The following is a 380-nucleotide window of genomic DNA, read 5'->3' on the forward strand; positions in this document are numbered from 1 at the left end:
AATTAAGATCAGAGCACCAAGCTTTGGAGCCATTACCAGGATTTGTTCGAGCCTGGAGATCACAATTTCGTGCACCAAAACTGTTTTCAAGCTCAGTGATTATCATTGCCTTATGAATCTTTTAAAACCAATAGGAAATCGTTCAAAACCCTTTTCAAAGGAACAATGTTTAAATCTTTCAAAAATCCAAAATCCTTCCTTTCTTATAAGAAAATCTCAATCAAAAATCAACTACGCAATCAAACAACACAATCATTAATTCAGCATCCAAGTTCATTCTCAAATGTAGCACGTCAGGACAAACACAGGCAAGACAGACAAGGAAAGCACAAGTAGGTAGCAGTTACAGCAAATAGTTCAAGTAGCAGTTAAGAACAGTC

General features: G+C 36.3%; 1 long non-coding RNA gene across 1 annotated transcript in view; it reads right to left on the bottom strand.

The window, feature by feature from the left end:
- The window catches only part of LOC110270052, a 4,021-nt gene extending 3,826 nt beyond the window's left edge, over nucleotides 1–195 (bottom strand). The window contains exon 1 of the long non-coding RNA XR_002359051.1: nucleotides 82–195. This is a non-coding gene — a long non-coding RNA (uncharacterized LOC110270052). The remainder of the gene's footprint in view (nucleotides 1–81) is intronic.

The sequence above is a fragment of the Arachis ipaensis genome, chromosome B03, assembly GCF_000816755.2.
Source record: "Arachis ipaensis cultivar K30076 chromosome B03, Araip1.1, whole genome shotgun sequence".
Classification (NCBI taxonomy): domain Eukaryota; kingdom Viridiplantae; phylum Streptophyta; class Magnoliopsida; order Fabales; family Fabaceae; genus Arachis; species Arachis ipaensis.